This window comes from Schistocerca gregaria, chromosome 3, assembly GCF_023897955.1.
Source record: "Schistocerca gregaria isolate iqSchGreg1 chromosome 3, iqSchGreg1.2, whole genome shotgun sequence".
Taxonomy (NCBI): Eukaryota; Metazoa; Arthropoda; class Insecta; order Orthoptera; family Acrididae; genus Schistocerca; species Schistocerca gregaria.
Genome location: NC_064922.1, coordinates 216,765,377 through 216,791,710, shown reverse-complemented (window position 1 = coordinate 216,791,710; position 26,334 = coordinate 216,765,377).

Below are 26,334 nucleotides of genomic sequence, written 5' to 3'. Positions count from 1 at the left end.
AACCTGTTCTAGTACTTGCATTTTTATACCCAGTTGTGTCTATAATTTATGAATGTGATCACATATACTGTACTTGTTTCATAACCTTGCTACAGCTGACTCATGACGAATGACGTTATTAAAACTTATTTCCAGCAATAAGTCAAAAGCAAATATTTTCATGCCACAGCAATTAATTATCGGTCCCAGTGCAATGCATTGCTAAAAAAAAAAGAAATATTACGTACAACTAAATAATGCTACCAGTTTAAGATATATTTTTAGTCCTAAAGATAATGCAAATTTTCTGTGTATTGATTCCATTATGTCTAGGTACTATTGGAATACCGACGTTGAGTAATAGTTCCAATGTCTTACATTTTAAATATGTCTTATTTCACTTACATGATATCATATATAAAAACCAGTAGCTTGATGCTACACTCAATTGCTCCTGTTTTAAATGATGACTTGTGAACAACCCTGAATAATGTTTTGTAACACTATATGAATACTTTGTAACTGGCCAATGAATGCCACTGATTCAATCAGATGAGTTATGAATAGTGTTTTGTAATACTCAATACTTGCTACATGTTTAGTAACTGGCCAATGAATGCCACTGATTCAATCAGATGAATTATGAATAGTGTTTTGTAATACTCAATACTTACTACATCTTTAGTACCTAGTCAATGAGTTCCAATAATTGTTCATATCAGTTGATACACTAGTGTAATGCCATGATGACTAGCATATGACTTAATGTGTCCTTCACCTTCTGCCCTAATTACCAGCACTTAATGCAATATCCGTTTATCCAGTCCATCCTCATGATCATGGAGCACTATATTGGTTTTTGCACTAATTCTACATTGCTGTAAGAGTATGGATTCTACAAGAATGTGGTGTTGACATGTCAAGCTGTCCACCACCTTGAACGATGAATATGTCATTATGGTCCTACTGTTTGGTGTACCTAATGTACTATCAAAATGATAACATTGAATATTAATACAACATTTCAGTGTCTTGGCCACACTGATAAATACTTCAGGGAAGAAAACTTCAGATTGTCTCACTTGGTGTTGTGCTTCTGTAGAAAGACATGGACTTTCAGTGTAGCTACGTGCAAACTACTGTGCTACAACCATGATGCAATCCTTACCATTTATTTCCTAGTTCCTGTAAAATAGTAAAGGCTTATACAGTGCATTTAAATTCTTGTAAAATGATAAAGACATATATAGTGCGTGTGCACTTTATTTCTTTTCTTAATGAATTTTGTAGTTATAAAATGCTAAAAACTTTTATAGTGTGTGTGCACTTTATTTCTTTTCTTAATGAATGCAGTAGTTACAAATGCTAAAAACTTTTATCGTGTGTGTTCACTTTATTTCTTTTCTTAATGAATTCAGCACTTACAAAATGTTAAAAACGTTTATGGTGCGTGTGCACTTTATTTCATTTGTTAATATGATCAGTTCATGTAAAAATGGTAAACACTTATGCAGTATGTGTGCACTTTATGTCATTTGCTAATATATTTTGTACTTATTGCATATATACTTTGTCTTTTCTGAATTGGTTTTGTACTCAGTGCATGTGCACTCTACTTAATTTCTTAATATGTTCTGCACTTATTAATGATGTATATCTGTGACTGTAGACAAAGGAACTAAGTAGATTATAGAAGAATTTGTTGCTCATGGCAAGTCCAATTCACTCACAATCGCTGCCAAATTTTTGCCCCCCAGTGGAGGGTTACGTAAGAGGTCGATAATTAAAGAATTTGTTGCTAGCGCACTCGAGCTAATGTAGTTTAGATGTATTACTCACGCGCTGCCTGCGATATGTAAGATTGAAGAGAATCTGAGACCAAAGACCAGTATTGACTGCAGTAATAACTGTTTGTTAGTAGCAGTAAGTAGTTGCTAGTAAGCAGTCTGGTCTGGTGTATCGTGTTGGCTGGGCCGGTCGTGTGCAGCGATGGCGGAGCCTGAGCGTTGTAGGATAAGGTAAAAGCAGCCTCGCGCATATGTAGTATTGTTACATCAAGTCCCATGTATATGTTTAAAAAAAATCTGTTGATAATAATCTTTCTCATAAAAAGTAATTTTTGACATTTATCTCAATTTAAAGAACTCAGTAATTTCTCCAATCATTGGCCATCCCGATTATGGAAAAGAAAAATCAAATCTTTCCTTTTACATAAGACATGTCTATCGGCCAGCATTGCACTTAGCTGCTCCAGGAAAATTTCTTATAAGAGCAGATATATACGCGTTATCGGGTGATCTAATTAAGGTAGGATTTTTAAGTTTATTGAGAGTGATGTATCAGGGCCATGACACAGCATTGCTGACGTCCAAAATTTACCAGGTTAAATTAACTTTCAATTATTGAAAGGTTATAGGTGACCCACGTTTTTTTAATTGAGAGATTAGTCACATTTTATTATGGATAGGTTACGCAGTTTTCCTGTTGGTAGGTTATACTGAATGTGAACGACATAATTATATTTTTTACTGTTGAGAGGTTTAGGAATTTTTCTGGTTCGAGGGTACACTTGGTATTTTGTGGGGAGGTTACAAAGTCTACTAGTATATAACATAGGACTTAACGTTTATAAGAAACTTCTTACAATGTACATTTGGAGCACAACAATCCATGGTAGTCAAACATGGACCGTGGGGAAACTGGAACGGGAAAGAATTGAAGTCTTTGATATGTCGTTCTCCAGACGAATGTTGAAAATTAAAAGGTCTGATAACACAATCGGAGGGGAAAGAAATATGAGCAAAGAAAAACAAGACAAAAACTCTAGCCGTAAACTCATTGATAAAAAAATTTTCAAACAAAAAGGAACAGGTTAAATGCAGTAGGGTCAGAATTATTACCAACGCTTATTCTGATTCGCACATCTCTCCATTGAGCGACGACTTCATGTATGATAATGACCTCTTCGCAGAATACACATAAGAAGCTATTTTAATGACTCATCCAGGATATCTAGAAGGAGTAGTTTACATCTTGGCTATGTTATGAGATGGAAAGAGAAATTAATACAGCTCCTGGTATGTTTGCACCATACGAAGAGCATTGAAAATTACCTTTTTTTTACTACGACAGTCTTGCTAACGAAAATACTGCTTTAAAATCTGTTTCGTCTTCGTAATCTGTCATCACCTTACCTGCAAAAGAATAAAATGGAAATAACAGTGAATATAGCTTCGGAATTATACGAACTGTGGATTGAGACAGATTCCTACAACTATTGTGCTGTGGAATAAGCATAGGTTCAGATCTAGTAACTGGGGCTGGTGCCTAGATAATGAACAAAAAATTAAATGTTAATCTTTAAAAGGAAGAGTAAATGACGTAGTGATAAGCCAAATAAAGTTTTAAGTGGAAAACAGTACCTCTAATACAGTCATGATAGTATGTGCAGTCATGCACTGATAAGACCAGACTCACAGAATTGCACACATATTGCTTCACTAAACAGAGTGGAGTGAAAACCACCTACCGCAACAGAAAATGTCGGTGATGTGTACAGTTAAGCGTCAGAGTGAGAGCTGTGTGAGGCTAAGTAGTGGGAACAACTGCAAATCGTGCTCATGAAGAGTTTTCACAAGACAACTAAGATTAAAAATAAAATTAAAAAATTTGGTGGCAGAAGCACTATGGATGGAGAACAATAAAGAAATAAGCGCTGACATCATGTAGAAAAATTCCGCCATTTCTGAAAGATCTGCAAATTTTTCATAATGCCACAAAGGCAAGAAACTTCACCTTCTGGGAGAATGGAAAATTCCCAAGCATGCATGCGTGCTTAATCGTCAACTGCTTAACGGTCAGCTGTTTAGCAGAAATAATCTTTTTTTTTTTCACTGCGCTACGTGCTCTCAGATTATACAGTTCCTGCTAGTTTTCCTTCTTTTTGTTGCTCTTGCGTCACCCATTGCCTCCGTTAACCACTTTGATGATGTTCAGTCTTTTTTTTGTTTTTGCATTCAACTGGTTTTCACCATGGGTATCCAATTTTTTATGTGATGTCAAATTTTGTGGCTTATTTTCATCATAGAGTGATCCTTATGTCAAGCTTTTAATTTCTACAAATTTTTATGGTTGGGCAGTTTACATTTTAAATGCCAAGGTGCGTTTTTATCGCAGTAATGAATGTATATGCAGCGATACTCGGGTATTTTGCTCCGGTTTCTCCTACTAGTGGCCCGCATTGCGATTGTGTGCTGCTTTGTGCTCGACCTGTTGGTGTGTTACACATATTTGTCTCCAAAAAATGTTCAAATGTGTGTGAAATCTTTTAGGACTTAATTGCTAAGGTCATCAGTCCGTAATCTTATACAATACTTAACCTAAATTACCCTAAGGAGGCACACACACACACACACACACACACACACACACCCAAGCCCGAGGGAGGACTCGAACCTCCGCCGGGATCAGCCGCACAGTCCATGACTGCAGCGCCCGAGACCGCTCGGCTAATCTCGCGCGGCCAGATTTGTTTGCTTTATATCTTACTAATTTTTAATGTGCATTCCATCCAGCTCATTACTTCATTATTGTTCCTCACCCATAGTGCTTCTACTGTTTAATTTTAGAATTTTACTTTAAATCCTAGTTATGACGTGAAAATTTTGTATGAGCACCATCTGTATGTGTTCTCACTACATAGCGATAGGCGGTTATCAGTCTGAGACTCAAGTGCATACATTGTGCACGTTTTCTCGTGTGACAGGTGGTTTCTGTTCCACTATACTTAGTGAAGTATGGTCTATCGATGCGACATTGCACCTGCCGCCAAAATTGTATAGGAGGAACTTTTTTGTTCTTAATACATTATTTGACTTACCACTATGTAATCTATTCTTTCTTCTTAAGGTTTGCTTAGCTATTTGCGTTCATTATCTAGGCACATGCTTCGGTTAGCTTGATCTGAACGTATGCTAATTCAACAGCACAATATTTCTACGAATGTCTCTCACTTCAAGGTTCATAAATGTTTCCTTAGATTTTCCTTAGAAGTGCATGATAGGACCATACGTTAATTATTATTTTCTCTTTATTCATTTCTAGATAATCTGATAATGGCGTACAAAGCAGAAACGTATATTAAAACAATATATCAGCAAGCAAGAATGTTTCATTCCAAAATAATGTTGCTGTGTCATTCGGGGAGATATGCAGTGTTCTTCTTTAACGATTAAAATGTTAGCGGCTAGGGAAACTGGATAAGCATAAAATGTTTTTTTAATTAAATGAAAAAGACGTTTCTCGTATTGATATGCGTAATGTGATACGAAAATTGCCAAAATTCTTCATGCTTTTAGGCGGTGGGAAATTTCAAAGGAGAAATCTGCTTTGTGCTTAACGGTCCCGATGTTTATGAAGAACGTTTGGTTACCACTTGTTTTTTTTTATCCGTCTCATCATATTATGTATAACTGTAAACACTTTCTACTTTATGGCAGTAAAAACAGGCAGAACAAATAAGGAAATTTCTGTAGTTCGCTGTGAAGAAGTTCACGGCAGATATCATAGAAAAATCCTACAAATATGCAGCACTTAAAAAGTTCCAGATACAGATACGCGTTGTTTGTGTGTTCATTGTTTCATTTTGAATAAATCAATTTCCTATGCTCAGGGTACATAACAATATCACATTTGTGTCATCATTTTGAATGAGCCATATCATATTTTACAAAAAAAAAAGTCGAAAAAAGGAGGCACCGTCTTCATTTGTGGCTATATATAATTAAATATGGTGTCATTTCAAAGCAGCTTATACTCTCTAACATATACAATGTTTTCCTAACAGTTACTCCTTTTCTATCAAAAATAAAGGCAATGCTCTTGTTTTTGTATCATATTTAGGTCTCCTTACCATATATGGTTTTTGATACTGTCAAGAGGAGTTGAATTTCTCTTCTTATCTGCTTGTTCGCTGATTGGCTTGATGTTTTGAACAAGGTACTATTGTTGATTTGTACTTTCCCAATGAAGCTTTTGAAGACTGTCGCAATGTAGAAGAGATTTTGTGATTGCATTCAATTCTCAAGCATTTTTCCAGCGTAGTGCCATCAGTGATCATAAACTGGCTGTCGCATTTATTTTCTGCGTTTCCACAATAGTTATTTCCATCGATTTTCAGTAGTTTTCACATTTAATTAATGACTGATGCCACTTCCACATCCTCCTCTGTTCCTATAAGTGCGTTATAATGCTCCTATTTCTGGCGCTGATAGCATCTTAGTCCATTTAATTGCATTGCCCTCTATGCTGGTCTCTGTTCCGTTCCCTTGCTCTGCGGTGATAATTTTACTAACGGTTGTAGCCATAAGGACGTTCTTGTACTTCCATTGGCCCGTTCCGGTGTTCTCCATCATCCTCGTCGATTGACTTACTTTTATTGTCACCTCTTTCACTCTGCCTTTGGTTCCTTTCCTCTTCGTCTACAGTTTCTGTAACTTTTGACCCACACATCTCCCACTGCCAGGCATTGATGCATCCATGTGGCCTAAATGAACATTTGCGTATGTCATGACGCCTAGTGGACTGATCTCAGCAGGAAGTTGTACAGGGCGTCTATGGTCGCAATTTTCCCTCTGGTATTCAGTTGAATGGCATATGGGGCATGTGCGGGGTGGTATTACATACATAGCATAAGCCATAGGATCGTAAGAGAGTACATGAAACGTATTCGCTGTTCGAATACGGACAATCATAAACTGCATCATGGAATGACTGAAATAAAAGCATGTCCCGGACCGCGACTCAAATCCGGATTTTCCACTTATCCGATGCAACATCTCATTCTACTTCTGAAAAATACAGGCACTACCTTACCATACATATGAGACAGTATGCTTTCGTAATTCTACTTCGGCTATTCGTTTGTCGTTGTACTTGCCATGCCAAATGTTACAAGACCACACTTCTTCTCTGTTACCATAAACTGTTCTGGAGAAGCTAAAAATTTCTATGTTAAATACTGTGGAAACCTGGAACGGTGAATTGCCGACTGTGGCAGATCTCTAGCCAAGACTTATGTACGTTACCAACAGTGTCCCAAGAGAACCACGAATCTTCCAACATTTTACGCAACAAACTGTTTTCCTTACTTTCCGCTCGCCAGCTTCGTTTATTGATGTATTTAGAAGAAACACAAGTTTCAGCGTTATTACCTATCACTTGTTCACAAAACCTCTTCACATCATTGAAGCAGCCATTCCTGAATAGCGAGTGGGGAAAGCATTCCGATGTTCGTTTACTGAATTACATTTCCAGCGAGCTATGCAGATGCTCGATTCGATTGTGGCGCTGACCAAAGATACTTCCTGTAATCGCTACATGTATTTTTTCCGCAGCTGCCGAGATGGGACTTAGCAAGTGCGTATATAGTTCCGCCCATACCTGCGGGAAGATTGACGTCCTGATTCGTTTTTAGCAAAGCGGGGACGTTTTGAGTACATCGACACATACCTGGACGGCGGATGCCTTACAGCGTCATTCCTGCTTATGGGGTGAACTATTGTCTGTGGCGTCTGGATGGAAGTCTTTGGCCAAATGCGCTCCTGTGTGTGGTGTACATTACGCTATTGTTCATACGGAGCCGCTAGCACGAGATGTCTTTGAACTTGCGTCATTAACTGAATCTGGCAAGCATCTGAGTAAAAGAAAACTCTGTAATATTGTTCAGACCTGTGTGCCTTGTAAGGCCCCTGGCAATACTATAGTTATTCATTTTGTAATACGGGTCTCCTACACCACTGAAGATCTTCAGATTGTTGAGAGATAGCCAAGGAACTAGTTCTTCGCTCTATTTTGAGTTTCATGTGGGAGTGATTCGCGTAGGCTGTATCTGGACTTCCGTTTTGGTTCACACAATATTTTTAGTGTCAATTTGTACCGAAGAGTGGTATAATTATAATTGCTTGTTGTGCTCCTGCAATCGTGTAGCATCTCTATTAAGCTGTCATTGGCGTCCTGGTAACTTTAATTTCTGTTTTCGTGAATCGTTGTTTCTGCTAAACTGGGTCCCATTAAGGATTGGACAAGACTTGATGGTGGAAGTAGTAGGAGGTAAATCCGATCCCTCGTACCGAAGTCAGTTCTTTTGCAACTTTGGTTGGTGTATTCTTAACTGTAAAATTTCACTGCCTGTAACAGATGTATTTTCAAAACTTGTCAAACTTTTCTTAATACTTAACTGAAAGAAACTATCTTCGGTGTTTTTAAGTTTGACCTCGTAAATTTACTTTTATGTAAGATTAAATTCTGAATATTCAAAATTCATTTGAGTGCGTTTTACAGTATGGACGCTATATTTTTCGTAATTGAATAACTTGACTGTTTGAACTTCCACTGAAACTTCTGATTTGACATATATTATATATGGCTTAAGAGCTGCGGTCAGTTGGGTTCTTTACCCACGTAATTATCTTTAATGAAGCTTTGATATAATGCACGTTTTCAAATTATATCAAAATTCCTTTGTAAGAAAGATGACAACTGCGGGAATCAAGTGAGCTATGGACGTAAGAAAAAGGAAAAAGATACGCCACTTTCAAGCCTTTGCTATCCTCATCTCCTCCCCATTTCATCACGATTTCTCTCCTACGCAAAGGAATGTTATTTACAGTTCAGATTCAGATGACATTCCCTTTGAGCACAAATGGCGCTCCAAAACAGACAAGGAGTCGTAGAATCACTACTGTCTGAGACCTGATAATTAAGGGAGGCAGGATGAGTTACGATTGTGTACGGGGCCCGAATCAATTACTATTAGTAGGCTTTGCAATTTCACTCTTCTATTTTAATAAATAATTTTTGAAAAAGAAAGCCAGTCAAGTCACAATCAGAATTTAAGGCAAGTAACCACAATCACGACTGAAAGCATTAAATGGCAGAATGGCAATTATACAAAAAAATAAACAAACATACATGAAATACAGACAGCAAATAATTTTGAAAAACAACCCAATGCCTTTATAGCGTATATTATGTTTTTTATTGTGGTGGGTTCCCTGAATCTACTTTGCGTAGGGGCACGCAGGACAGGGTGGCTTAGTTTGTTAGTTCTTAACATCGATTGTGCAATAAAAATGGCCACTGAATCAGGCAGTTGGTGTAAAATCCAGGCACCATCCTCTCATTTCCTTTCGCAAGCAAATGTGACTTCGCGGTCTTGAACCCAGCGCGGCGTACCCCACAGTATGACACGAAAGATTTTTCACGCCAAGACTGCTCTAAACCACGGGAGAATGAAAGCTGATTTCTGTGGCGGCCGTCCGTGCCGTAAGCTAGTTTGGAGTTTGGAATCCTGTAGATCCCGCGCCCATCTGGTGGTCCAACTCACAAAGCCAGGACTACCAACTTGCGGCGACCCGCTGACTCAGAAGAATCGCCGCCCGTTAGGGCTCCAGTGCCGCTCTGTCTCTCTCTCTCTCTCTCTCTCTCTCTCTCTCTCTCTCTCCCTCTCTCTCTCTCCCTCTCTCTCTCACTCGTTTCCATTCGCCGTGTCTGTGTGTTCCGCCGAGAATACGTCTCGCAGTCCCCATTCAGCAAACGCAGGGCTACTATGTGCGTCAGCAGGAGGCGAAGTACCAGCGTTCAGGAAGACGAACCGTACTTTGGATCTCTCCCACAGCGTCATAATTTACTTGACAGATAAAACAAATGGACTTGATAACTGAACTTGAAGTTTATCGATGCGAGAATTTTTACCATTTCGTTTGCAAGCGTCAATCTCATTATCTCAAAGCAGCACTTACACTCAAATTTGACAATTATTTCTTCCTTTGCATCTTAAGCCATGTACAGCTCCTTCTAATACCACTGCAGTAATTCCCCAGTGTCTGAACACACGAGGTGTGCGTTCATCTACTTAATGACACGTATATATTCGTCTCACCGCCGTTACTGTCTGGTTTGGTGGTCTGGCGGTAAAGCGTATGTGTGCGAACCGAAAACTTTTGTTTCATGTTATTTGCTTCCATTAGCATTTCATGTTATTGAACTACTCTCTTATTACATTTGTTGTGGGTGATACCTGTGTCTCACAGAGCGTATCACTACATTTATCTCTGAAATCCCCATTTCTACGTGTTAGGTGCATTGTGTTCGTGTTGTCTATAAGGTTAAACTTTATCTAAGTTTAGTAACAAATTATATTTGCTGTCACCTTGTTACCAACACTGTCAATACTTAACAATACCAAATATCATATATACAAAATAAGAAACTTATTAAAAACAATAAGAAATCAATAAGCTTTAACAATATTGCCACTTTAAATACTTACACGCTCAAAAGATTTAAAGAGAAATTTTAAAAATTAACTATTTGTGTGTAGGACATATTAATTTAGGAAGATAGAAAAGAGGTTTTGACTATTATAACATTTTATAAATTAGGAAAAAATTTACAAAACAAGAAGATTCTTGCATTTAAGAAGTGGTAATAGATGGTAACAGGAAAGTACTTAGATTTGTATTTGAGATCCCACCGTCTAGCTCTTTTGGATGTGAGGGGCGGGAAATCAACGAACCTGTGCCATTGGAGGTGACGTACAACATATATCTTCAATATTTGCTTCGTAAACTTATATGTGTAGATATGTTATTGAACTACTCTCTTATTACATTTGTTATAGGTGATACCTGCGTCTCACAGAGCGTATCACTACATTTATCTCTGAAATCCCCATTTGGGGGGGGGGGGGGGGTGCATTGTGTTCGTGTTGTCTATAAGGTTAAACTTTATCTAAGTTTAGTAACAAATTATATTATTTATGTTATAGGTATTACTTTGTCTATGCTTAATAGGCAAATACATCATTTAAATTGTATATATTACGCAAAATGTTTCCACATACTTAAAAATCTTTCATTTCCATGACCTTATTTTGTCTATTCTTACATATAGAACTGTATATTAATCTTACTGTCTGTAACTATTTCAGCATCTGAGTTGGTTCCTGTGTGTTTGTGTCTGTGTTTACATGCATGTAACAATGACATGTTCAAAAGAAGCTTAGCGCTCGCTGCTTTGTTCGCGTAAATTAAATGGTTGGCTAAGATTATTTCCTTAACCGAACTGATGTGTTGTTACACTCACTGTTCACGTGTAATCTACACAGCATAAAATACATAGTGACCCTTTACATAGAGGCCGGCCATTGAAAATTTAAATGGTTCCACGGTTTTAATTTAGTTCCATATTGTAAGTTTAAAAAAGGAAGATGCAAATCGGGTAAGTGGTTCTATAGTTATTAGCACCAGTGTTACACCCGATCCTCGTCTCAAGGATATTCAAGAGGATATTCCTGTACATGCAGTCGCATTTAAAAGTGGTATAAACATTGTCATCTCTAATAATTAGTTTATGTGGTAATTATAACAAAAGTAATTTTATAAACATTCATTAGACGTACAGAAAAATTAATGTATTAAAGAGAGGGCTCCTTAATACATTAATTTTACAGTGGATCTAATGTATTTTTAGAAAATTATTTTTGTTGTAATTACTATATACATGTATTTAGTTCACAAATTGTAACCTCTCCTACACTTTTCACCCTAATGAAGTATGGTTTTTTTTCCAACGGATTTATAACCAAAACACGATTCTGCTTCATAATGATACACATTCATAAAACTTTCCATCCCCAAGTTTATCCTCTTAGGAGTTAAAATTTTGATAAATACCCACTTAGACGATGCCCATAATACAACATCAGCACACTCTCCCAATCCTTAGCGGCTTCACCTGGATGAAGATGAGTAAGTGAGAACAAGAATTTCTTTTATATGTAGAGATGAGTACGTTCTGCACACCACCGTCTGACAACAGCCTTATTCACATGGCTGCACACGAGTAACATCTTACACAAAACTGAGGACGACAAGACAGCGAAAGGTAAAGGACAGACGTTCCTGTATGATACACATTCAAGGTACTTATCTCTTATCTCACTCCGACTGGCATGCTAAATTAACTGATATTAATCCCAAAGAAAATATTTGAGCTAAATAGATGTTGTTGTGATCTTTAGTTTCAAGACTGGTTTGAAGCACTTCCCCTTGATAATCTATCTAGTGCAAGCTATTTTATCTCCAAGTAACTGGGAACCTACATCTTGCTGAACCAGCTTACTGTATTAATTTTTGGTCTTCCTCTATGATTCTAACTCCCTCCCATCCAAACGCCCCCTTCCCCCTAACTCCCTCCCACTCTCCGTACTAAACTGGTGACTCCTTAATGTCTCAGAATGTGTCCTGCAAACCGTCCCTTCTTCTAGTCAGATTATACCACAAACTTCTTTTTCGCCTGTTCTGCACAGTAGTCACGTGATCTTCCCATATAATCTTCAGCATTCTTCTGTAGCACCGCATTTCACAAGCTGCTATTCTCTTCTTGTCCAAACTGTTTATCATCCATATTTCATTTCCAAATACTTTCAGAAAAGGCTTCCTGGCACTTGACTCTATACTCGATGTCAAAAAATTCCTCTTCTTCAGAAACTGTTTTCTGGCCATTTCCAATCCACATTTGATATCCTCTCTTCTTAGGCTGTCATAGGTTATTTTGCTACGCAAATAGCAAAACTGATCTACTACTTTCAGTGCCTCGTTTCCTAATCTAATATCCTCAGTATCACCTGATTTAATTCGACTACTCTGTCCTATCTTTGTTTTGCTTTTGTCAACGTTCACCTTATTTTCTTCCTCCAAGACTTCATCCATTACGTTCAGCTGCTCTTCCAAGTCCTTTACTGACTCTCACAGAATTACAGTGTCTTCGGCAAACATCAATTTTTTTTATTTGTTTTCCCTGGACTTTAATAGCTACTCCAAATTTTTCTATCTGTTTCTTTTACTGCTTGCTCAATGTACAGATTCAATAGCTATAATGCTGTCTGACTCCCTTCTCAACCACTGTTTCCCTTTCGTGTCTCTCGAATCTTGTAGCTACCATCTGGTTGTAAAAAGCTTTCCGCTCCCTCTATTTTACCGCTGCTTCCCTCATAATTTCAAACAGAGTATTGCAGTTAACATTGTCAAAATCTTTTTCTAGGTCTACAGTTCTATAAAGGTAGGTTTGCCTTGCCTTAATCTATAATACATGATAATTCGTAGAGTCAGAGTAGCCTCGCGTATTCCTGCATATCCCTGGAATTAAAACTGACGTTCCACAAGGTCGGCTTCTACCAGTTACTCCATTCTTCCGTACAGAATTCATGTTAGCATTTTGCAACAACGACCTATTAAATTGTTTGTTGGTAATTTTCACACCCGTCAGCTCCTGCTTTCTTTGTAATTGCAGTTATTACAATGTTCTTGACATATAAGGGTATTTCGCCTGTCTCGTACATCTTGCTCACCAGATGGAAGAGATTTGTCATGGCTGGCTCTCTCGAGATTATCAGGAGTCCTCACGGGATGTAGTCTACTTCCGGAACGTCGTTTCGAGCTGACACCGAATGACCCACATCTACATATACATCTACATGACTACTCTGCAATTCACATTTAAGTGCTTGGCAGAGGGTTCATCGAACCACAATCATACTATCTCTCTACTATTCCACTCCCGAACAGCGAGCGGGAAAAACGAACACCTAAACCTTTCTGTTCGAGCTCTAATTTCTCTTATTTTATTTTGATGATCATTCCTACCTATGTAGGTTGGGCTCAACAAAATATTTTCGCATTTTGAAGAGAAAGTTGGTGACTGAAATTTCGTAAAGAGGTCTCGCCGCGACGAAAAACGTCTATGGTCTAATGACTTCCATCCCAACTCGTGTATCATATCTGCCACACTCTCTCCCCTATAACGCGATAATACAAAACGAGCTGCCCTTTTTTGCACCCTTTCGATGTCCTCCGTCAATCCCACCTGGTAAGGATCCCACACCGCGCAGCCATATTCTAACAGAGGACGAACGAGTGTAGTGTAAGCTGTCTCTTTAGTGGACTTGTTGCATCTTCTAAGTGTCCTGCCAATGAAACGCAACCTTCGGCTCGCCTTCCCGACAATATTATCTATGTGGTCCTTCCAACTGAAGTTGTTCGTAATCGTAACACCCAGGTACTTAGTTGAATTGACAGCCTTGAGAATTGTACTATTTATCGAGTAATCGAATTGCAACGGATTTCTTTTGGAACTCATGTGGATCATCTCACACTTTTCGTTATTTAGCGTCAACTGCCACCTGACACACCATACAGCAATCTTTTCTAAATCGCTTTGCAGCTGATACTGGTCTTCGGATGACCTTACTAGACGGTAAATTACAGCATCATCTGCGAACAGTCTAAGAGAACTGCTCAGATTGTACCCAGGTCATTTATATAGATCAGGAACAGTAGAGGTCCCAGGACGCTTCTCTGGGGAATCGAAACCAAAGTCAAAACAAGACTATCTACAACAGGGATCTAACTATTGATCTACTAGCCCACATTTTAGTACCGTAGTTCCACGGGAATTGATACACACCCACATCAACACACCTATTCCCCGAGCCAGCGTATGGTGTATGGCGGAGAATACCATGTGCTCCTACTAGGCATGTCCTTTCCTATCCCACTCGCAATAGGAGGGAGCTAAGGTCATAAGATGCTTTCATAGACTCCCTACCTCAGTAGGAATAATGGCCAAACATGTTATCGGAAACTTGGAGAATATTTCGAGCAAATTTCACTGTATTGTTATAGTTTTGTGAGCAGAGTTTAACTTACGAGCTATAAAATCGGAGAGTCAAGAGATTAGCACATGTATAAGAGACAGAGAATCGTGTGAAACTGTTATAAGTGCCTTATCCGAAAATAGGACTGACCAGTTAATTTTTAGAACTTGTAAGTGGACTGTATAGGTTTTAATGTTGGAAACGCTACGTAGCGCTCTGTATGATAATCACTGACTGTGCTGTGTGCAGTCTGTGGCTGGTTGGAATCATTGTTGGAATTTCGCTTGTGTAGTGTTGGGCAGTTGGATGTGAACAGCGGGTAGCGTTGCGCAGTTGGAGGTGATCCGCCAGAAGTGGTGAATATGGGGACAGAGATGCTATATATGATGACTTTTGAACATGATTGAGATAATATACATTGTTTGTTCTCTATCCAAATTTTTCATTTGCTAACCATGCCAATCAGTAGTTAGTGCCTTATGTAGCTACAATCTGTCATTCAGCTAGCAGTATCTGCGCTCGCTGTATTGCAGTGGTTCGAGTAACGAAGATTTTTGTAAGGTGAGTGATTCATGAAAGGTATTGGTTGTTGTTAGTGACGGCCATTGTTTTGTAGGGATTATTGAAAGTCAGATTGCGTTGCCCCAAAAATATTGTGTGTCAGTTTATTGAGGATCAGAATAAGTAAAGAGAGAAGAGTCTGATTACGATCAGTTTCACTCAGCTGTCTCTTTATCAAAACACGTAGAAGTTTAGCAGCACAGTAATTTATAATTTTTCTAATGGGACGTTTCACACTGACTTATGAAGATAACACCTTACACCAGCTAGCGTCAAGAAGGGCCAGACTTTTCAGCTCAGCGTAGAACACGGTAACACAGCTAATAAGGCCAATGCTACTTCACTGAACACGTCTGTTAACAGGAATACAATGAAAGACAGGAACATCTTTCTGTTTGGAGAGGGCGACAACAAACCGATTTCAGATTGCCTGAGCGCTTGGCATGAAAATTTCGTATCTACCAGTGATAACTTTATCAACTGGAAACACACTGTCCACAGGTACGTGTCTATCAAAGTTGTGAAGGATCGAAAAGACTCTCCATGGTACAACACTCATTTCAGGAAACTACTACGACAGCAACGGGATCTTCACAGCAAACGTAGCGAAAACCTCACGGACAAACGAAAACCAAGCGAAGCCTAAATTTTCGTATTCAATGAACTTGAAATTAAGTTCTATCTACCGATTTCGCAATACAGTCAACATAAAGAGGTGTAAGCAACTTCGAATAAACAGAAACACGCCTTACGTAAATTGCACGATTAAAGAACCACCACTGGAAGCAGCTACTACAGTACAATTAAACAGGAATGTGCGTTCGGAACGATTTGAAGTGAATCTACTACATATTATTAACCGCTGGTGAGGCAGATGATAGACTGAGATTCACCGGATGAAGTTTCAGGAAATTCAATCCATCAAATAAGAAAGCAGCTAACAAAAAATTCGCTTGTCCAATACTTGAACATGCTTCTCAGTCTGGGATCCATACCAGACAGGAGTGGTAGACGAAATACAGAAATTCGAAAGAAGAGTAGAACGATTCGTTTTAGAATCACTTAGTAAATGCGAAAGAGCTGTGAAAATGTTTAGTCAAATCAAGTGCAGATGCTGCAAGAAAGGTGTTCTGAATCACAGTGCGATCTACTGTTAAAATTCCAATAGCGTGCCTTCCTAGAAGAGCCAGCCAACATTCTGTTTCTTCCCTCGCACATCTCGCGATGAGGACATGAAGAAGAAAGTAGACGTGTTACAGCTGACACGGAGCGTTATGAAGAATCATTTATACCACGAATCGTATGCGACTGGAGCAAGAGAAGTGGGAAGTGACGTAGATACAAGAAGAACCCTCCGCCACCCACCTCCATATTCCAGATGTAAGTCTAGATGCAATTATCTGTCTCTTGTAAATGAAGTCAGACTGGCAACGTACTGAAATGGAATCCAGAAATAGGACGAACCTTCAAGAATGTCGTCAGTCGGGTAGCAATGTTCACAACCAGAAAGTGAATGATTAGTGTTAAGTGAAGCCCCACGACCACAGTTCTGTAAGTGCGGTCCAGTTGCACCGCCGCACCTGCCATCAGGTCTGTGTCAGTGTTTGCTCTTTTAATTTCCCTCTACAGCAGCACTTTTTCTTTGTTTTTAAAGATTTTCTTCTTATTATTATTCACTTCACAAGTTCACGCCTGTTTAGCATTGACTATCCGTATTTCACAGCGTAACAGCAAACGTAAGTTCTGTATCTGAAGAACTGTATTCACATTCTGATATCTTTATTTCAAGGTTTGCGTGATACGACCATACTACAGTTCAATTACAAATGATTGAAACGATTTCATAAGTTCACTGTAGCTCCATTCATTGACATATGGTCACGACACACTACAGATACGTAGAAAAACTCATAAAGTTTTGTTCGGCTGAAGCCGCACTTCAGGTTTCTGCCTCCAAAGGGCTCGAGAGCGCAGTGAGACAAAATGACGACAGGAGCCGAGAAAGCGTATGTCTTGCTTGAAATGCACTCACATCAGTCAATCATAACAGTGCAACGACACTTCAGGACGAAGTTCAACAAAGATCCACCAACTGCTAACTCCATTCGGCGATGGTATGCGCAGTTTAAAGCTTCTGGATGCTTCTGTAAGGGGAAATCAACGGGTCGGCCTGCAGTGAAGAAACGGTTGAACGCGTGCAGGCAAGCTTCAAGCGTAGCCCGCGGAAGTCGACGAATAAAGCAAGCAGGGAGCTAAACGTACCACAGCCGACGGTTTGGAAAATCTTACGGAAAAGGCTAAAGCAGAAGCCTTACTGTTTACAATTGCTACAAGCCCTGACACCCGATGACAAAGTCAAACGCTTTGAATTTTCGGCGCGGTTGCAACACCTCATGGAAGAGGATGCGTTCAGTGCGAATCTTGTTTTCAGTAATGAAGCAACATTTTTCTTAATGGTGAAGTGAACAGACACAATGTGCGAATCTGGGAGGTAGGGAATCCTCACGCATTCGTGCAGCAAATTCGCAATTCACCAAAGGTTAAGCTGTTTTGTGCAATCTCACGGTTTACAGTTTACGGCCCCTTATTCTTTTGCGAAAGAAAAGTTACAGGACACGTGTATCTGGACTTTACGGCCCCTTCTTCTTCTGCGAAAAAAACGTTACAGGACACGTGTATCTGGACTTGGTGGAAAATTGGCACGTGCCACATCTGGAGACGGACAGCGACGACTTGAACAGGATAGTGCTGGTGCTGAGATTGGAAAACCGATGGATCGGTCGTGGTCGAGATAATGATCAGCAATTCATGCCATGGCCTCCACGCTCTCTCGGCTTAACTCCATGCGAATTCTTTCTGTGGGGTTATGTGAATGATTCAGTGTTTAAACCTCCTCTACCAAGAAACGTGCCAGAACTGCGAGCTCGCATCAACGATGCTTTCGAACTCATTGATGGGGACATGCCGCGCCGAGTGTGGGAGGAACTTGATTATCGGCTTGATATCTGCCGAATCACTAAAGGGGCACATATCGAACATTTGTGAATGCCTAAAAAAATTTTTTTGAGTTTTTGTATGTGTGTGCAAAGAATTGTGAAAATATCTCAAATAATAAAGTTATTGTAGAGGTATGAAATCGCTTCAATCATTTGTAATAACCCTGTATATTCCTCTCTTCTTTGTTGTAGGATATTCAGTGATGCTCTAAGATGGCGAAACACGTCATTAAACAATAATTCTCACAGCTAAGACAGTTTTTCTTCAAAACATTGTTTGATAGTTCCGAAATTCTAAATCCGCTTCAGCTTTTAACTCGTTGGCGTACAATGACGGGTACACCGTTCATCATACTCGCCTGCGTTTACGTGCAATGACGGGTACAGCAGACACTGAGCAGTAGCCTTACTGCGCGGTTCTTAGCCATGTAGTGCAATACCAGTGGTTCTATTTTTAGTTCAGACATCACCTTAGTAGATGGCAGCAGCTGTGTCCTGTGACAGTCTTTAAATCAACCGGAAATGGTCTAAATATTACGATAAAATGCTGGTACATTTTCGTAGATTCAATATTAAACCATTGCTGATCCATACGATATCCAACCAGAAAGATTACGTCGACTTCTTGACGAATGTTATTTGAAAGACACTGATGGTGAAACCGATTCTGCAAGCAGTAAAAGTACGGAATCAAAATCGAGTGACAACAGTGATTGTACTGACAACCAAGATTTTCCTTCGACAATCGAGACACTAACGTAGCCAGCAAGACGTAAATCGACAATTACTAACCAGTGGTACTGTGATAGTGTTTGCTAAAATCATTACATTACCAAGAGCAGCCCTGAAGGCGAAATAGACGATACTAACCATAACCCGTCAGAATTCCATGTAACCAACCAGAGTTACTTACGCCACAGTTCTGGAAGTAGGTGGTTATGGAAATAAATTTATCTCTATCCTAAAACACGCATAGAAACTACTCTATAAGAGGAGAAGAGAGGAATGGTTGCCAAAGCTCACTGGTTTCCTGTGTACCAAACAAAGAAATTTTCTGTACAAGATAATTGGCTGAAGATAAAAATTGTACAGAATCCTATTTTTTGGTAAATCCACGTCTTTGAAGAGAATGAAAGCCTTCTCAAGGTACCTCCGTTTTGCTACTGATTCTGCAGATTAGGCAGCATGACAAATTGAAGGAGATCAGACCAATTATTACTCTACTTCTTGACGAATTTCGGAGTGAACAAGCATACATAAGAGTCTGTTGAAGTTCAGGGGCAGATTGTCTAACTTACAACACGACCCTTCAAAGAAGGAATAAAGTATGCTCATCCTACAGTGGGCACTGTTACAGATTTAAAATCTATAGAGGTCTTTTAAGCGGAAAAGATATTAAGCACTGCGTCAAGTACAAATGGCTCCAAGCACTATGGGACATAACATCTGAGGTCATCAGTACCCTAGACATAGAACTACTTAAACCTAACTAAGGCCATCACACACATCCATGCCTGAGGCAGGATTCGAACCTGCGACCGTAGCAGCAGCGCTGCTCAGGACTGAAGTGCCTAGAACCGCTCAGCCACCGCGGCCAGCACGGCATCAAGTGAGAAAGATGTTTTTAATTCTGCGAAACTTAAGTGAATGAATGTAGAGCAATATTTACTGATAATTCGTATAATTTTCCCACCTTTTTCTAGAGCTATTCGAGTGGGAGATCGAAGCGACTGGAGCTGTAAGACCAAACATGAAGAACTTTCCCCCACCGTTCAGGAGCTCAGTGCTGAAAAGAGGCGATCAGCGAATAAAGTTCCTACTGTGAAATGGATTGACAAAATAAAAAAAAATGGTTCAAATGGCTCTAAACATTATGGGACTTAATATCTGTGGTCATCAGCCCCACATACTTTAGAACTACTTAAACCTAACTAACCTAAGGACATCACACACATCCATGCCCGAGGCAGGATTCGAACCCGCGGCGGGAGCAGTCACGCGGTTCCGGACTGAGCGTCTAGAACCGCGAGACCACCGCGACCGGCGACTGACAAAAAACTAGTTGCACATGTCCTCTCTGTGAACTGGATTAACAGAAAATCGGGTCACAGCCTGTCAACGATTCACGATCGACCTATGAAGAACAGCCAAAAAAAAGGGAAGACTAAAATGGAATCAAATCACACAAAATAGATGAATGGGGAATGGGTGGGGCTGACGCAAACGACCACCGTTTAGCACCATATCCTCCTATAAGATGTTATGTGAAGGGGTGTATAAGAATTATGTTTATAATGTTAAAAATGGCAATTCTCAATGCGAGTATAGTACACTGTACTTTGGACTCCAGTAAAGGAAGGCTGAAGTTCACAGACTTTTGTCTCAGCCTAGCAGAACAAATTCGGAAAACCCCTGGATTTCTTAATTATGTGATTCGCAGAAACCCAATCAAAGTCCGTTAAGACTACAAACAAGGTACAGAGAACTCTTTCATACTAAAATCGCCCTAAGCGACAAAAAAGCAGCACCGTCTTCAAGCTGTAAGGTCTGTCACGATGCAGGACAGCGTGGACAATCCTGAATTGAGCGTGAAAAGTGCAACATCTGTGTACACGTTGATAAGTCTAAAACACTTATCAACGTGTACACAGATGTTGCACTCAGTCATAACAAGCCATATTAAGAATGATTGTATTTAACATTGTAACAGAGAAATACCGTAAACAGACTGCCCTCGTATAACTTATAGTATGTTGCGGTAAATACGAGGAAAATTTCTGAAAAGTAAGGAAAGAATGTATGTGACTGGCGATACACCATTTGAAGTTCGTAAAAATACCAGCCACACAATTCCCAGGACTGTAAGGGCTTAGAAGTTCGAGAGTTATCGCACAATCAGGCTAACAACTCATGCATCCAAGTTTCTGACAAGAATAATACACAGAAAAATGGAAAACCAAACTGAAGATGTGGTATATTACGACCAGTTAGGATTTAGGAGAGGTAAAGGAGCAGAGGGACAATTCTGAGGTTGCGAATGGAAGCAAGACTAAAAAAATGGATTCATGACCTGGAAAAGTTGTTCTACAATGTAAAATGGTACAAGATGTTCGAGATTCTGAAAAAAAGGAGAGGTAAGCTATAGGGATAGACAGTTAATACGGGTGTTGGAACTTTAATAATGGCAACTATTTATTTACATTCTTGAGTTTCTCACGGCGTATTTGATAATCAAAATATCCACTGGTGTACTGCCGGTCTATAGTGTCCAACGGGCACAATATTTCGGCGATCAAACATGTCGCCATCATCAGGTGAACTGACGGACTGAGCTCCTGTGAACGTGCCGGCACGTACGGATCTCCGTGCCGGCACGTTCACAGGAGCTCAGTCCGTCAGTTCACCTGATGATGGCGACATGTTTGATCGCCGAAATATTGTGCCCGTTGGACACTAGAGACCGGCAGTACACCCGTGGATATTTTGATTATTTATTTACAGCTCGTGCAAAATAGATAGGTGTTTCAAAGTTTTACTGACCTTCAAACTAGTCACCAGCATTGTGTATAACCCGCTGCCAGCGATATGAAAGACGTATTATACTCTTAGCAGTGCCAGTTGTGTTGACAGTTCGAGAGGCGCGATCTGTTGCCCGACGAATTTGTAGCAGTTCTGAACCGAATGCTGTGAAGTATTTCGTTCGGTTTAGAAATCGAGTTGAACTCATGAGGGCTTAAGATAGCGGAGTGGAGTAGGTAGTATAGCACTTAACAGCCCAATCAGTCAAACAAATTAGTACCAGCTTGCACTGTACCTGCTTGAGCGTTGTCCTGACAAATGATGGTCAGGTCCTGCAGAAAGTGTCATCACTTCTGTCTCTAAGCTGGCCGTAGGATGTGTTCCAAAAATTAACAACTCTCCCCTGACTTAAGCCCTCGTGAGTTCAACTCGATTTCTAAAGTGAAGGATACACTTCACGGGATTCGCTTCAGAACTGCTACAAATTTGTCGGGGAACAGACCGTGCCGCTCGAACTGTCAACACAACTGGCACTGCTTCCAGTATAATACGACTTTCACATCGCTGGCAACGTGTTATACACAATGGTGGTGACTACTTTGAAAGTTAGTAAAACGTTGAAACACATATCTATTTTGTAAGAGCTGTAAATAAATAGTTGCCACTATTAAATTTCCAACTCTCTTACATAATGTGTACAAGACTTTATTACACAGGTCCATTTTCACCACACAAACTTCTAGACTTCACTGTTAGTGATTTCGGCTACTGTCATCTTCAGATCGTAAAATATTCTGATGTAGGTACATGTATAGACTGAAACTAGTAATATCGAAGTGTACAAGTTTGTGTGATCAAGATTGACCTGTTAAAGTGCCACAGTAGGAACATGGACTCGTTTTCGGATTTTATTTGTCGTTAAACGTGTACAAGACCCAAGAGTGAACAATAAGAGCTAAAGACCAAGAACGAAGTGTTCGGATTAAAAACGGTGTGAGACATGCAAGTAATCTTTCGCCCTTACTGTTCAGTCTATACATCGAAGAGGCAATGAGGGGAAGAAAATAAATGTTAGAGAGTGGCATTAAAATTGAGGGTGAAAGGATATCAGTGATAAGACTCAGCCATGTGCTAAGTGTAATGACCAATCTAATAAGTAAAGAATACCGACTGAGAATGAATCCAAGGAAGACGAAAGTCATGAGAAGTAGCAGAAATAAGAAAAGTGAGAAACTTAACATCGTAACTGATGATCATGAAGCAGTAAATGTTAAGGAATTCTGATTCCTAGATAGCAAAATAACCCATGACGGACGGAGAAAGGACAACAGAAGGAGCAAACAAACACTTGCAAAAAGGCGTTTCCGGTAAAGAGGAGTCAACTAGTATGAAACGCAGGCCATAGTTTGAGAAAGAAATTATCTTTGAACGTACGTTTGGAGCACAGCATTGAATGGTACTGAAACATGAATTTGGGAAAATAGGAATAGAAGATAATCGAAGCATTTGAGATGTGATTTTATAGGAGAATGTTGAAAATTGGGTGGACTGATAAGTTAAGGAATGAGGAAGTTCTTCTCAGAAATCGGAGTGGAAGGGATTATATGGAAAAACATTAAGAAGAGGAAGAGACAGGTCGTAATTCCTGATAGTAGATGGCCGAGCGGTTCTAGGAGCTCCCGCTACGATCGCAGTTTCGAATCCTGCCTCGGGCATTAATGTGTGCGATGTTCTTAGTTAGGTTTAAATAGTTCTAAGTTCTAGGGGACTGATGACCACAGCAGTTGAGTCCCATAGTGGTCAGAGCCATTTGAATTTTTGAACGAAATTTCTGAAGTATTGGAGGGAGTTCCACAGGGTAAAAACTGTAGAGTAAGACAGAGTTTAGAGTTCATCCAGCAAATAACTGAGTACATAGGTTGCAGGGGGTCTTCTGAGATGAGGAAGTGGGCGTAGGACAGGAATTCGTGGGGAGCTCAAAAGAAAAAGCGCTCCGTGGTGCAGATGCAGCAGCTACTGCGGCCAGGTATATAGGTGGATATAGGGGATATTTCTCTCTCCTTTTAAAGTAGTTGACCCATAAATTGGGCATTCGAGTATGATGCACTTAAGCCATATCTGTTCTCGTACAATCGTAGCTGGTTTGCTCCATTTCCTTCTTTCCATATAAATATTCCCAATATAGTTATTTCAATGATCGACGTTAGCAGTTAGATCAGCGAGAAAAAGTGGTAGAAGGAATACGTCCGCCTAGCAGAGGGATACGTTCCATATCAGGCTTAATGCACTCACTGACGGAGACGCTCTTGTCTCCTCGAGAACCAAGTACTTCACTTGACGCGGGATGCCTTTCTCAATACAACAGATAGCGATGTCATTATATCTCATCAGATACGTTCATAAAATTCCATAATCGCGTACTACACCGCTGCCAAATAATGAGACATAATTTACCGCTAAGAGCTCGGAGCGCTGCCTGCTCGCATTCAGACCTTGCCGGCTGGGAGAATCCTTCTTGGCGGGCTGTCGGCTCTCCAGGCAGCGCCAAGAGGCGGAGCGGAACAATTTGTTTCGGCTCGTCCTGTGGGACGCTCCGGTAACCGCGTTAGCGAATAATGCGTAGGCGCTGGCAGCGCTGCGCTGGGGCCCTCAGCCGGCAAGACGGCGAGGCGCGCCGAGCACAGTGGCGGACCCAGCAGCCGCCGGTATAACCAGAGGGGAGCGCCTTCCCAGGGCCCTGTCTGGCAGCGGCGGTGGATGACTGAAGCGTAGCGGTTGGCGGGAGGGTGTCTGAAGTACCTGACGAAAGGGAGCACGTGACCAAGGATAGTTCTCGCAAGGCGCACAACGGGAGGCCGATTTTGTACTTACTTCCCACTGTTCTAGCAGATACCTAAATATAACTAATTAGCTTCGCCCTCATGAATCCTGAAGCTTATTTTCGATGAGGAAAAGGGACACAAAAAACTCTGGGTGAAGCTGAAACTTCCTGGCAGATTAAAAATGTGTGCCCGACCGAGAGTCGAACTCGGGACCTTTGCCTTTCGCGGGCAAGTGCTCTAACATGTGAGCTACCGAAGCACTACTCACGTCCGGTCCTCACAGACATGGCTTAGCCACAGCCTGGGGCAGGTTTCTACTCAGGTAGGTAGGAGACGAGATACTGGCAGAAGAAAAGCTGTGAGGACCGGACGTGAGTAGTGCTTCGGTAGCTGAGATGTTAGAGCACTTGCCCGCGAAAGGCAAAGGTCCCGAGTTCGTGACTCGGTCGGGCACACAGTTTTAATCTGCCAGGAAGTTTCATATCAGTGCGCACTCTGCTGCAGAGTGAAAATCACATTCAGGGTGAAGCTGTCCATAGGACGCAACGGTAAAGAACTGATGTGTTTGTAAGCACATCTTCAGATGTTTTAAGTATGAAATACCAATTAACTGGGATAGAGGAACAGCCTAGTAGTGTTATACTTAAAGAAACTGCGATAATTATCGTGCTTACAAACACATCAGTTCTTTATCATTGGGCTCTTTTGACAGCTAGGCCTTCAGTTTTTCTACATCCGTTTTTCTCACCTATAATATCCATCAAGATTTGTCAAAATTAAAGAGGATTCGAAATTCACTTAGTCGAGAGCAATATAATTTTTTTAATGGTTAAAATTGCTCTGAGCACTATGGGACTTAACATCTGAGGTCGTCAGTCCCCTAGAACTTAGAACTACTTGAACCTAACTAACCTAAGGACATCACACACATGCATGCCCGAGGCAGCACTCGAACTTGCGACCGTAGTGGTCAAGCGGTTCCAGACTGTAGCCGGCTAATTGTTATAATTTCGCATACTTATCAACGATAGTAGTGCCCGTAACTGAAAAATGAATTCAAGAATGATAGAAGTTATACTAACGAAGACATCAATATGTTATCACAACAATTGTGTCACGTCATAATTATTCATAAGACACGATGAAAATGTCGGAAGAAACGCGCGAAAGTGATTTTTGGTGTCAACAAGACAAATCTGTCAACAGCAATACACACATAAAAAAAGTTTTGCGTTACCCCGGTTTCCAGAACACTTGAAGATAGATGTTGACTGTGGATACAATATCACAGAGACGGCCCCTTTGACTGTTCAAAAATGTCACCAAACCTGCCCAAATATGTAAACTGCCATGCCTGAGCAGCGCCTATTAGATGGAGGGGGTACGACAACCGATCAGTTCCAGTCTTTCCACCAGGAAGGATGTAGCCTACACGGCTAATGTTGTCTGTAGTTCAGCCATGCCTAGACGGTCAAGACCGCGGCTAGATCGTGTCCGCATCGCTACTTTGTGCCACGAAGGGCTCTCTTCAAAGGAAGAGTCCAGGCGTCTCGGAGAGAACCAAAGAGATGTTGTTCGGACATGGAGGAGATACAGAGAGACTAGAACCGTCGATGACATGTCTCGCTGAGGCCACCCATGTGCTACTTCTGCAGTGGAAGACCACTGCTTACAGATTATGGCTCTGAAGAATCGTGACAGCAACGCCACCATGTTGAACGATGCTATTTAGACCAGCCAC